This window comes from Vombatus ursinus, unplaced genomic scaffold (assembly GCF_900497805.2).
Source record: "Vombatus ursinus unplaced genomic scaffold, bare-nosed wombat genome assembly UNPS02005659.1, whole genome shotgun sequence".
NCBI classification, from domain to species: domain Eukaryota; kingdom Metazoa; phylum Chordata; class Mammalia; order Diprotodontia; family Vombatidae; genus Vombatus; species Vombatus ursinus.
In genome coordinates, this window is record NW_020945437.1 from 24,956,058 (window position 1) to 24,969,781 (window position 13,724).

The 13,724-nt window shown below is 44.8% G+C and overlaps 1 protein-coding gene and 1 pseudogene across 2 annotated transcripts in view; both read right to left on the minus strand.

The window, feature by feature from the left end:
* ARHGEF17 (Rho guanine nucleotide exchange factor 17) overlaps window positions 1-13,724 on the minus strand; it is a 146,110-nt gene that overhangs the window by 98,663 nt on the left and 33,723 nt on the right. The gene's annotated exons all lie outside the window — the stretch shown is intronic.
* LOC114032721 lies at window positions 11,732-12,310 on the minus strand (annotated as a pseudogene).

The following is a 13,724-nucleotide window of genomic DNA, read 5'->3' on the forward strand; positions in this document are numbered from 1 at the left end:
AGAGAGAGAGAGAGAGAGAGAGAGAGAGAGAGAGAGAGAGAGAGAGAGAGAGAGAGAGAGAGAAAGAGAGAAGAGAGAATAGGAGAGGAAAGGAAAGGGGGAGGAGGAGGAAGAGAGAGAGAGACAGAGAAGAGGAGAGGACAGAAGAGGGAGGACAGAAGAGGAGCAGGAGAGAGAGAGGGAGAGAGAGAGAGAGAGAGAGAGAGAGATTAAAGTATATCCATTCCATCAGCAAAGAGGAAATGAACATTCTTTTTTGCTGACAACATGATAGTTTGCTTAGAACACCCTAGAGAATCAGCGAAAAAACCAATTGAGACAATAGCTTAAAAAAATCAGGATAAAAAAAACAAACAGAAAAAATTACTAGCATTTCCATATAATATTAACAAATACTAAGAGGAAATTATAGTAGAGAAATTCCATTTTTAAAAATTCCAAAATTCAGAGAACATCTAAAAGTTAATTAAGGCAATCTCAGGACTTATAGAAATACAACTACAGACATATAACTTGGTAGTTATTCCTTAGGCATGGTTGGGTTGTACCAATGTGATAAAAATGGCAATGGTACCTAAACTAATATACAAGATTAAGTGTTATGCCAATTAAATTGCAAAGGAGTTACCTTATAGAACTAGGCAAAGTAACAAATTCTTTGGAAGAACAAAAAAAAAATCTAGATTCTCAAGAGAAATAATGAAATTAAGTATGAATGAAAGGCAAAGAGACATAGCATTACCAGGTTTAAAGCAGTGTTATAAATCAGTTATCATCAATGACCTGACACTAACAAATGTAGAAGAGTATATTAGTGGACGAGACAAGATAAGTAAGACCCAGAAGCAATAGAATACAATAATCCCGTAGAAATAAGCCCCAGAACACAAACTCTTGGGAGAAAGGCTCATTATTCAAGAACTTCTAAGAAAACTGGAAAGTATATTGGCGGAAATTTGGTTTTGGCTAGCAGCTTATACCATACCACACAATAAGCTCTAAATGAATATGTGATCTAAAGAATTATTTGAGCGAAGTCATTAAGCTGTTCATACCTTTTGATCCAATAATTTCACTACTGGAGATAAGAGGAGAGGAAAGGAATAAGCATTTATACAACATCTACTATGTACCAGATATTGTGCTAAGCATTTTTTACAAATATTATCTCATTTGATCCTCACAGCAAGCCTGGGAAGTTGGTGATATTATTATCCCCATTTTACAGTTGAAGAAACTGAGGCAGACAGAAATCAAGTGACTTGCCCAGAGTCACACAGCTAGTAAGCGTCTGAGGCCAGATTTGGACTCAGGCCCATTATCCATTGCACCACCTAGCTGCCTCTAGGGAACCTGCCTACGTATGCAGAGCAAATCAAGGTAGCAGCTAACACTAGGACTGTTCTCCTTTGACACTTAGCTCAGAGCTCAGCACACCTTGAATCCTGGGACACACTCCAAAGATGACACAGATTTCTCAAAGATGAGATTTTCAGGGAACAAGAATGTTATAGTGGAAAGAATGCTTTACCTACAGTTGGATTGTTGTAGTTGGTATACTTGAAAGTAATATAGAAATATGAGCTATTATTATCTGCTGTTTGAAGTGAGCTCAGTCCCTGGGCCCCTTCCATTGGTTGGGAGAAGAGGGGTGGGCCCTGAGAATGTTGAGGGCAGAAATCACAGAAGTCACTTGCTTGGTCATTGATCTGTCCTTTAAGCAAATTCCTTGGAAGGGAGATCCCTAGAAGAGCCACAGGGGCAGAGTGAGGAGAATAGAAGGGTTTAAAGGGACTTCAGACATTCTCTGGTGAAACACCTGAAGCATTCCCCCAAAACTTTCATCTAGCTTCCATCTGAATATCTCTAGTAATGGGGAACTTACTACTTTTGGAGGTGGCTGATTCCACTCTTGGGAAGCTCTAATTGCTTTTTTTCCCCTTTATATTGAGCTAAGATGCCTCTTTGTGAATTCTACTAGCTTCAACACTTTCCCTTTGGGAAAGAGAACTAGTTCAAATCCCATGGGCTGGAGATACCAGCCTATGTTCTATGTAAGATGATGGTAAATCCTTTTCCCTATGGCAGCCTTTCAATGAATACTTGCACACAGTATCCATGTCCCTTCTGCTCCCATCCCCATTCTTCTCTCATATGGCATGTCTCTGGGTGTCTCAACTATCTCCTCCCATCCTGACAGTTCTCTCCAACTAAACAATGTGTTCATTACCACTCTAGAATCTCTCACCCCCATGACCTCCCACAGTTCTCTCACCCCAGGGCAACCTTTACCAACTACTCCTGCCCCCACGGTTCAAGGCACAAAATTTTGCTGACTGGGTCTACTGCAAATGCATGTCATGGCCCTTGGCATTTCTTTCATTCATCTCTGACTGCCTGCCTCTCCCACTCTCTCCCCATGGGGCTGTTCCAGACTTTCTCCTTTCTCTTCAAGCCCTGAAGATCCCTACAACTCCCTCTCTTGGCAAATGATCTCGCCTTCTGCTTTACTGGCCCTACACCATAAGCCCCATCATCTTCCTTTCTCCATGCCTTGCTTATTTCAAATTATTTCCCTTCACTTACTTTCCATTCCAGTTGAATCAGTCAGTTTGCTGTTCTTTGGACTCAATATTCCATCTCCCACCACAGTAACTTTGTACAGGTGGTCCCCCATGCCTGATATGCTTTTCCTTATCCCCTCTGCTCCTCAGAATCCCTAGCTTTCTTCAAGGACCAGATCAAGGGCCACCTTTTCTTATCCACCTATTCGTTAGTTCTTTCTCTCCTCAAATGATCATATATATACATATCTATTTGCATGTTGTATCCTCCAACCCCCAGTAAATCTTCTGTGGACTTGTTGGAGATATATGTGGGCTAGGTGATAGCACCGTCAGATGCACTGGGAACTGGCTGGAGGACCTTACACAAAGAGTAGCTATTGATGGACTGAGGCCAATCTGGATGGAAGTATTCAGTGGAGGGGCTCAAAGGATCTATCTTTGGCCTTATGGCGTTCAACATTTTTACTGGTGACTTAGATGAAGGTATGGATGAGATGATATTAAATTTATTCAATCTAAAAACACAAACCTAAGAGAGATAGCTCAAACAATGGATGACAAAATCAGAATCCAGAAAGGTCTTGAAATCTGATCTAGAACAACTGGTCAAACCTCTGGGAATGGAATTTAATATGGAAAAACATAGTTTTACACTTGGGTGCTACAAAAAGTCATACTTTAGAGCTGGATGGGATCTTGGAGATGATCTAGTACAACATCCTCATTTTACTGATGAGAAAATGGAATCCAAGAAAAGTTAAGTGATGTGCCCAAGGTCATCGCAGATTATAGTTCTACCTCCTAAGACTAGCTCTGGGATTTGAACCCAGGGCCTCTGATCCCACATCCAACTCTGAACCCATGAAGTGTAGGAAGTTAGTGTGGTATAGCAGAAAAAGCTCTGGCTTTGAAGTCAGAAGACCAGGGTTTGAATCCCAGTTCTAGTACTTGGAGGAAGGGGAAGAGAATGGAATAAGCATTTATTAAGTACGTACTATGTGCCAAGCACTGTGCTAATCACTTTATAATAATCATCTTATTTGATCCTCAAAACAACCCTGGAAGGTAGGTGCTATTATTATCCCCATTTTACAGTTGGGGAAACTGAGTCAGAGGAGGTGAAATGACTTGCCCAGGGTAACACAGCTAGTAAATGTCTTAAACTGGATTTGAACTCAGATCTTCCTGATTCCAGGCCTAGCATTCTATCCACTGTACCACTCAGCTGCCTCTTACCTACTGCCTATGGTGCCTTGGCTAAGTCACTTAAACTCTCTTGGCCTCAGTTTCTTTATCTGTAAATAAAAGTCTATTGGTGATACTGAAAACAAATTTTAAAAATTCTTCCTTTCTTCCCCAGTTATCCTCAAATATTGCTACAGACTTTAATTAAAGTTATCCAGGGATCTTGCTCTTGACAACTCTCTGGTCAGTCTCCCTCTCTTCCACATTTAGCCCCCTCCTTTCCCTACTGTCTATATCTTCCTCTTCATTTCTGAATCACTTAGAGGAAGAAAAGCAGCCTACTATAGTGGAAAGAGCATTGGGGTTGGATTCAGAGGACCCAGGTTCAAGCTCCATTTTTGCTAGAAACTAGTTGTGTGACCTTAGATGAGTCCTTTCCTTCCTCAGGGTTTCAGCCACCTTCTCTTTAAAAAGAGGGGGTTGGGCCATGAGATCTAAGGTCCTTCTACCTCCAAATTCTCTGATCTGTTTCCCCACTTACATAACTCTTGTTTTGCCTTCCCCTTCTCCTTCAATAATGCCCCTCATATGGTCTTTCTTTCTCCCTCTCCTCTCTCTCTCTCTCTCTCTCTCTCCTTCCCTCCCTCCTCTGTCTCTTTCTCTCTCTGTCTGTCTGTCTCTGTCTATCTGTGTGTGTGTGTGTCTCTCTCTCTCTTTCCTTACCCTCTTTGTCTCGTCCCACCCTTCCTGGCCACCCCCCAGGTCCCAGAGCCCCAAAAGTGGGCAGCCTATTTATAGCCACAGCTTAATTTAGTCCCGTTCCCTCGGAAATTCCTGGGCTCTCCCTCACCATGGCAACAGCAGGGCCAAGAGCCCAGGACCCAGCCTGCCCCCCCCCCCAGCCCTTTGGCTGCTGTGCTTTATAAGGCAGAGCTCAGGAAGATGAAAAGCCAGCTTCCTGCCTGCAGTCTGGGCCCCCCATCTCCCCATCACAGATTCTCAGAGTCGAAAGAGACTTCAAAAGTCATCTATTCCAGCTTCCACTTGGGCAGGAATCAACTCTACAATATCCCTCTAAAATGGTCATCCAGCCTCATCTTGAAGACTTCCAAGTGATGGTGAGCTCACTACCACCCAAGAGAGCCCATTTCCACTTCAGAATTTCTCTAATTGTTGGGGAACTTTTCCTTACAGCCAGTTGAGATCTGATTTTCTGCAATTTCCACTCATGGGTCCTAGTTCTTTCCTCTAGGGTCTAGCAGAATTAGCCTCAATCCCTCTACACAGGATAGCTCTTTAGATCCTTTAAGACAGTGATAAATACCTCTTCTCTCCCTTCCCCCTCTCTCTTTCTCCTCCTCTCCTATCCTCCCTCCAGATCCCCAGTCCCTTCAGCCACTTCTCATATGGCATAGTCTCTGGTTTCCTCTTTGGATGCTCCCCAGCATGTCAATGTCCTTCCTAAGCTGTGATGTCCACAACAGAGCACGGTCCTTGAGACGTGCTAAGACATGGGTGGAATACAGGGAGACCATCACCTCCCCTGTTCTGGAGGCCATGCTTCTCTCTGAATGCAAACCAGGACTTGGTTTCTCTGGCTGCTGCCACACCCTAGACTTACATGTGAGTGTTCAGTCCACCAAAGCCCCCAGGCCTCCCCATTCCTCCTGGAGGATAGCTCTGGGAAGGCTAGGCCTGAAATCACAGCCTAAGGGCTTTTCAGAGCCATTAGAGATCCCAAGGTACAGAGGTCCAAAGGGACTTAGGTTTCATCTAGTTGACCCCCAACTCCCAGCTTCCTCTCAATTTACAGATGAGGAAACCATGACTCAGAGAGGTACAATGACTTGCCCAGGGTCACACAGCAAGTTCATGACAGAACCAACCTCTTCATGCCCCATTCAGAGATCTTCTCTCAATGCATAAGTCACCAGATCCTAGGTCAGGAGCCAAAAGGGGCCTCAAAGGCTATCCAGTTCAACTCCCTTGTTTGAAGGGTAAGGAAACTGAAACCAGAAGAGGTCTAGTCACTGTCCCAAGGTCCTACATGTAGTGAATGGCAGAGCCAGGACTTGATCTCATTTTCCATGACTCCAAGTTTAGCAGAAAGTTCAATTCCTTTTTACTGTAACCATGCTAAACCTTCTCATTTGGTAGAGAGCAACTGAGATCAGGAGGGAAGGGACTTGTTCAAGATCACCCATGCTTCCTCCTTAGAAATACTGGTAACACAGTGGACCTGGAGCCTGGCCCTGGAGTCAGGAAGATCTGAGTTCAAATCTCACTTAAGGTACTTACCAGCTGTGTGACCTTGGGCAAGTCACTTAACTTCTCAGTGCCTCAGTTTCCTCATCTGTAAAATGGGGATAAAAATAACCTACCAGGGTTGTTGTTAGGACCAAATGAGATAATACTTATAAAATACTCTGCAAAGCTTAAAGCACTGTATAAATGCTAGCTATTAATAAGTAGTAAGAGTAGTGTTTGTATTAGTATTAGTATATTAATATTAGTGTATTAGTATTATCCTGAGCACCTTCCTAAGCAAAGATTGCCCACATGAACAACCCTCATCTCCTCTTGTATCTACCCAAGTTCCCCTCATTCTTTAAGGCTCAGCTCAAGGCCTCATCCTCCAGGAAATCTTTTTTGTTTTCCATCCAGCCCACCCTGAGCTCTCTTTGTCTTTAAGCCAGGAAGGCATCTGCCTCTTCATCCTCCCCATCCCCCCCATTTCTCTAATTGTTTCTCCTGTATGAGCCCTGTTTCCTCAGTTGACCCATGAGTCCCCTAGGTTTGACTCCCAGCTCTGATACTTCTTAAATATGTGACCTTGGGTAATCACACTCAGTTTCCCCATCTGAAAGAAGAGAATGATAATTACAAAACCTTCCATTTTTTAGAGTTCTTTAAGGTTGAATGAATTAACTGCTTAAACAATAAGCATTTGTTAAGTGCCACTTGTATTCCAGACACTGCGCTAGGTACCAGGGATACAGAAGACAAAAATGAATCAGCCTCTGCCCTCAAGGAGCTTACTGATGCATGTAAGTAAATCCCAAATAATATGGGATGAATACAAGGTCATTGGGGTAGAGGTTCTGGAGAGGGCTGGGGTGGGCAGAGAGGTGGGGATAAGAGAAGACGGAAAGTGGTGCTTGAGTTGAGCTTTAAAGGAAACAAAGGATTCTAAAAGACAGAAGTGAGGAGGAACGGCATCCCAGGTGGACAGCCAGCACAAAGACATGGAGGCAAAAGATGAGATAATGCGCACAGGCGAGAAAGCCAATCGGAGTAGGCTATGGTTTGTGTGGATAGGAGCAATGTGTCACAAGACTAGAAAGGGAGCCTGGAGTCAGCCAAAAAGCTGGAAATGCCAAGCAGAGGAGTCTTTATCGGGTCCTAAAGTTAACGGGGAGTCCCAAGAGCTTGCCGAGTAGGGGAGTGACATGGACGATCACTTTGGTAGCTGGGTGGAAGATGGACTAGAGTAGGGAGAGACTTGTGGCAGGGATGCCCAGGAGGAAGTCACCTAAACAGGCCAAGCTTTTGTCACAGCTCTATAGGCAGGTGGTATATGGATCATCACCCCCATCCTGCAGATTGGAAAATGGAGGCTCAGAAAGGGGAATTAACTTGCCCAGGGTCACAGGCCTAGTAGGTATCAGAGCTGGGACTTGAACCCAGGTATTCTACTGCCAGTCCTGGGCTATTTCTAATAGATGATATTACCTCTTAGTCTACCGTTCCTATCTTTCAATGCTGATGGGGAAAAAGCACTTGACAAAGACAGTGAACTACAGAAATAGGAGCCACTTACTAATCAACCAACAAGCATTTATTAAGTGCTTACTATGTGCCAGGCCCTGTGCTAAATTCTGCGGATAGAAAGAGAAGAGTTCCTGTCCTTGAGATGCCTATATTTTAGCGAGGGAGATAACTCATATAAGGGAAAGTTGTCCAGGAAAGTGAGTGTTGGTCCTCCCCTCCCCCATTCATTAGAGGTTGGTCATCTTCTGGATGGATTTGATACCCCCTGAGGTCCTTCCTCCACCACTCTGCTAGGAACAGATGAAAGGAGGGGGATTCCCTCTGCATTGGGGGAGACCGAGTCTAGCTTGTTAAGTCTTCTTGAGAACTGCCCATGAGGGGCCCTTCCCTAAAGATATTTATGGCTGAGAGAGGTACCCTCTTCCCACCCTCCACACCACCTCTACTGGGAAGGATAGCACAGTAGATGTGATTGGAGGAAGGACCTCGCTGACTCCTGGCCATCACTTCCTGTCTCTAGGAATATTGCATCTAAACCAATGAAGTCTCCAATGTTTTCCAGCTCTCCTCTTTCTTCTAATAACGTCTGAAGGGCCATCCTGGGGCAGAAGGAGCGGACTTGTTCTGTTCTGCCCAGAAGGCAGAATTAAGGCCAGTGTATATTTGGGGAGGGTAGGAGGGGCATAGTTACAAGGAGGTGTGTTTAGGGAAGTTAGAAGGAGAAAGATTTTGGCTTGAAGTAAGGAAGGATATCCTAGTAAACAGAACTGTAAATCAATCGATTAATCAACCAGCATTGATTTAGTGTTATTATGTGCCAGGCATTGTGCTTGAGGTAGCTAGGTGGCTCAGGATAGAGCACTGGGACTGGAGTCAGGAAGTTCAAATCCAGCTTCAGACACTTACTAGCTGTGTGACCTTGGACAAGTCACTTACCCTCTCTTTGCCTGGGAGGCAGTTAGGTGGCTCAGTGGATAGAGGGCTGGGCATATCATCAGGCAGATCTGAGTTCAAATCCAGCCTCTGACACTAGCTGTGTGACGCTGGGCAAGTCACTTAACTGTGTTTGCCTCAGTTTCCTCATCTGTAAAATGAGCTAGAAAAGAAAATAGCAAACCACTCTAGTATCTTTGCCAAGAAAATCCCATGGACAGTATGGCCCACTGGGTCACAATGAGTCAGACATTACTGAATAACAACAACAAAGCATTGTGCCATCCCACAGTGGAAGGGGCTGCCACAAGAAGGAACTCCCCTCTGAGTACTGACTCCTTCTTGGGGTTGTCATGGGGTTCAGGACCCTCTCCCCATGCCTCCCATATAATTAATAACCAACAGCAAAAAAAAAGACCACCACAATTCACATTTCTATAGCATTTTTCTTCACAACAGTCCTTTGAAGTATCTTATAGGGGACACTGAATCACAGAGGTTAAGTGACTCATTTAGGGTGACTGAGTCAAGATTCAAATCTAAATTTCCTGGCTCCGGTTCCAGGACTCTTTCTATGATACTAATCTACTATCCCTAGACTATGTCTATGTGCTTCAAGGTTATAGGGGGTTTCAGGCCGAGCTGGGGCCTCACCCACTCTAGTCTTGGATGACTGAATGACTCAAGGAATAAAAAAGCATTTATTAAGTGCTTACTATATGCCAGGTTTGGGGGGGGGGGGGGGGGGGGGGGCGGGAAATACAAACCTGAAGACCATCCCTGCCCTGGAGGAACTTACATTCTAATGCATAGAGGACAGTGCTGTTCAGGTAAGGGAAATTTGTTTTGGGAAGTCTCAGGGATGGTCAGTTGAAGCATCTCTGCTCAGTTGACAGGCCCTTTCCAAAAACAAGGCTGCTGTCGATTTATTACTGTGCTCAGAGCAAGAGACAGAAAATGAGGGAGGACAAAGAGAGCTACTCTACTGACTGGGTGCAGTTCCTATAATAAGATGTTCTGGGTACAGGGCTGCATGGGATGTAAAGTACAGTCAGGTCTTGTCTGGGGCTGCCTAGATACAGAGGGCTTGGCAAGTTTGCACCCAATCAAGATGATTTGACTCCAGGGCTAAATAAATTAACTTCTCTAGGGAATGGGGCAGTGAATTCTGGAAGTCTGATGAAGGATGCTAGTCTAGGTGGCGAGAAAAGGGGAGACAGCCTGGAGGATCCATATTGCTTTCCCTGTTTCCCCTCATCCCTCCTGCAAACCTGGCCAGAGTCTCCTTCCTAAGGCCCAGCTCTAACCAATGACCTCCCCTGCTCAGGAACGTGCTGTAGCTCCCCACGGAGTATTGGAGGAGGCTTTCTCAAGTCTGGCTCCAACCTCCCTTATCTAGCTGCAATCTTCCTCACCCCTTTCTCTACACATCCTGCTGGCTCCAGCCAGGCCAGCCTCCCTAATATTCCCAGAACAAGTCAGGATACTTCTCTTCTCTTCACTTTTGCTCAATTCAACAAACATTCAATAATGGACTCATTACCAGCGAACAATTGTACTAAATCCTGGGAATAAACAAACAAAAAAAAAGTCTTCCCCCTCCACCGACCTCTTACCTCTTCAAATCTTTCCTATTCTTCAAAGACCAGTGCAAGTGTCATCTCCTCCAGGCAGCCTTCCCTAATCTCTCTAAACCCACTGCTTTAATCCTTGGCACGTGTGATCTCTATTATGACTTAACTGTCTCAGGTGTGTGTCTTCTCTCCAAAGAAGGGGGCTTATAATCTAGTGCCTTCTTCTAGTGGACCAATCACCAGATCTTTGAGCAAGAATGGACAGGAAGATTCTAGAGGCGATTTCTACACTGGGAGATGGATTAGAAGACCTCCAAGGCCCCTCCCAGATCATGGAGGCTGTGATTCTATGAATGTAACATTCTAGGATTCAATAAAAGTTCACCAAATGAATGGACAAGTCCGTGTAAAGGACCTGCATGAAGGCAATGCTGACCAGGTCTTCTCTTTGTGAAGGGAAGACCAAATGGGAAGACTGTTTTTTTGACTGGAGTGGGAAACAGGTTGGTTGCACCATTTGACCCCACAGAGCAGATCTGGGGACAGCAGGTGGAAGGTGTGGAGGGTAAATTTAGGCTCAGTAGGCTCCCCTTTCTGCTCTGCCTCCACTTTTGTTGTCTTTTCAGTCGTGTCTGACTCTTCATGACCACATTTGGGGTTTTCTTGGCAAAGATATTGGAGTGATTTGCCATTTCCTTCTCCAGCTCATTTTACACTGAGGCAAACAGGGAAGTGACTTGCCCAGGGTCACACAGCTAATAAGTATCTGAGGTCAGATTTGAACTCAGGAAGATGAGTCTTCCTGGGTCAGGCCCAGCACTCTATCCACTGTGCTACCTAGCTGCCCTGCCCCACACCAGCTCCCTCACCCTCTTAAAGATGATTCTTCCCTGAGGTTTACTCTCTGATTGGCCAATCTCTGCCTGGGCTACCATCTCTCTCTCTCTTTTTAAAGTATTTATTTATTTATTTTTAGTTTTCAACATTCATCTTTACAAGATTTTAAATTTCAGATTTTCTCCTCCTTCTTCCCGTCTCCCTGCCTCTCGCCAAGACAACGTACAATCTGATATAGGCCATACATGTACAATCCTATTAAGCATATTTCCATATTAGTCATGTTATAAAGAAGAATTGGAACCAAAGAGAAAAACCTAACAAAGAAAAAAACCAAAAAACAAAATAATATGCTTCCATACGCATTCAGACTCCACAGTCTTCTCTTAGGCTGCCATACCTTGAGGAGCTCCAGCCACAATGCTCACTTCATCTCCCGCTCACTCTCTGGTCAGCCTCACCTCTCCATCAGCTGTCAGCCCCCATGGGAGTATCTTCCTCCCTCCTGAACTCTCTCTAGCTCCCCCTTTATGATTTGTCTTCCCCTATTAGAACGTAAGCTCCTTGAAAGTTGGGACTGTCTTGTTTTCTTGTAACCCCAGAACTCAGCACAGTGCTTGGCACACAGTAAGTTCTTAATAAATGTCCTATTAACAGGAAACCTTCCTAATTATTAAAACTGTCCAAAAATGCCTTTGTAGGTGGTAAATTTCCCAATCACTGAAGATCTTCAGGTGAAAGGCTAGATGAAAACTTGTTGGAGACGTTTTAGAGGGGATTCCTATTTCTTTTTTTTTTTTTTTTTTTTTTTTTACTGTTAACAAGTGTTTTCATTTCACTTTTATTTGCTTTCTAATGTCATATTTACTCCTGTGCCATAAGCTTTTGTTTCTTTGGTTTCTTCTGGGATATCTTTTTCTTTTAAGCAACCTCCTCCTCTGGTTTAGGAACAATTTGTTCCTTTTCAGTAAGTATCATCTCAATATGGCAAGGAGAACTCATGTATGGGTTGATCCGACCATGAGCCCTGTAAGTACGCCCATAGCATTTTAGATGCCTTGTCAACCTGGATATGCTCAATGACGAGAGAATCCACATCCAAACCCTTCAGTTCTGTGTCATTCTCTGCATTTTTAAGCATATGCAGCAAGAATTCAGCACTCTTTTTGGGCCAAGGACCCTGTGTCTAACCTCACTGCTTAGCCTGGGCACACCTGCCAACTCCACCATTATATCGCCTGAAGGGAACACATTGTTTCTTCAATGTGACATCTTTCAAATACTTGGTAGCTTTTCGGATATGCATGCTGTTGATAGCTTGGGCTGTTTCACGGGTGTTCTTGAAGTGTACCCGGAGATTTGAACCCCTTGACTTGCATGATTTTGTGGGGTTGTCTGGATCAAGAGAGTACCTCACCATTTTAAATGATTACCTAGGACAGGTCAAGGGAAGAAGGGGCATTGCTATTTCAGTAAGAGGTGGGACAAATGGCTTCTTAGGCCCCTTCCAATTCTGAGAATCTGTGATTCTAGGTGAAGACCCTTGGCATATCTTAATTCCCTGAATGCTAAGAGAATCACACCAGGAGTATGTGGCATCTCTATCTCTGGAGATCAGCCCTCAGGAAGAAATAAGACAAGCCTAGCCCATGCTGCAGGATGGTCTAAAACAGGGGTGGGGAACTTGAGGCCTCGAGGCCACATGTGGCCCTCTAGGTCCTCAAGTGCAGCCGATCCATTTGGATTCAGTCAAAGGACAGCAGTTGAGCACCTAGAGGGCGATGTGTGGCCTGAAGCTGCATGTTCCCCAGCCCTGGAGGGGTCTGGTTAAAAGGTGATCTTGCTGAGGGCATGGGAATTCTGTGCCCGTTTGGTACATTTTGGTTGTTTCGTGGTAGAGGTGAGAGGAAATTAAGCACTCACTGAAGCCAGGATGAGGGAAGCACCTCACCAAAATCCCTCCCGTGCCCTCATGAAGGCCCCTGATTGACTGGGAGGGAGCCAGGGGCTGGAAGAAGGAACCAATAAGCTCGATCCATCGCGGAAGTGGGGGTTATTGGAATCATAGAATTAGAGCTGGAAGGGACCTTACAAATCTAATCCAATCCCTCATTTTCCTCATTTCAGACATGAGGACACTAAGGCCCAGGAAAGGTAAGTGACTTTTATTATGGGGCAGGAGACACAATTCACATCCAGAAGCCACAAAAGACGAGTTGTTCAGCCTAGGGAGAATCAGACTGGTCCAAGCTGGGCCTGAAGAACATTACTGGTATCCATTCATCTATGGCTCTTGGCCACATGGATTATTCTTAAATCTGTGTATTTTCTTGTCCTTTGTGAATAAACTCCAGAAATCACTGTTGTTGTTATTCATCCATTCTTTTTTTGTTTCAGGCAATTGGGGTTAAGTAACTTGCCCTGGGTCACACAGCTAGTAAGTGTCAAGTGTTTGGTCTGAGGCTGGACTTGAACTCAGGTCCTCCTGACTTCAGGGCCAGTGCTCTATCCACTGCACCACCTAGCTGCATTATTCATCCATTCTTGAAGAGGACCAATTTCATCAGCAGGGGGATAGGAATCGTACATATGACTAGGATATGTGGAAATGGGGAGGGAAGGGCAGAAAGAAGGCAGGGCCAGGCAAAGGCACTCAGACATAGAATTAGGAGAGTGCTTAGGAATTGGAGGCAGAAGGTCTCTGAGGCAAGGTGGCCAAGCAGGCCCAGGGGTAAGTAAAATCTAGGAGGCCTGAAGCCCCCAGACTGGAGCTCGGGAATCAGAGAGGTTTGGGAAGTAGTGAAAGGTGGAAGTCCTGACTCTGCTGCTTACTTTCTCCGTGACTTTGTGCAAGTCA